Below are 306 nucleotides of genomic sequence, written 5' to 3'. Positions count from 1 at the left end.
TCCCAACGAAGAGTAGCACATCTCAAATTACCGTGGAAGACTAGCACGTTTCACTATTCGCGTCGAAGACTAGCACATTTCATTATTCGCGTCGAAAAGTAGCACATTTCAGATTCTCGCGTGGAAGACTAGCACATTTCACTAATCGCGTGGAAGACTAGCACATTTCAGATTTTTGCGTGGAAGACTAGCACATTTCGTTATTTGCGTGGAAGACTAGCACATTTCAGATTTTTGCGTGGAAGAGTAGCACATTTCATTATTTGCGTGGAAGACTAGCACATTTCAGATTTTTGCGTGGAAGAC

The sequence above is a fragment of the Rhagoletis pomonella genome, unplaced genomic scaffold (genome assembly GCF_013731165.1).
Source record: "Rhagoletis pomonella isolate Grant_MI unplaced genomic scaffold, Rhpom_1.0 Rhpom_scaffold_00002, whole genome shotgun sequence".
NCBI classification, from domain to species: domain Eukaryota; kingdom Metazoa; phylum Arthropoda; class Insecta; order Diptera; family Tephritidae; genus Rhagoletis; species Rhagoletis pomonella.
The sequence above is the reverse complement of the archived record's forward strand: the minus strand, read 5'-3'. Positions refer to the sequence as shown.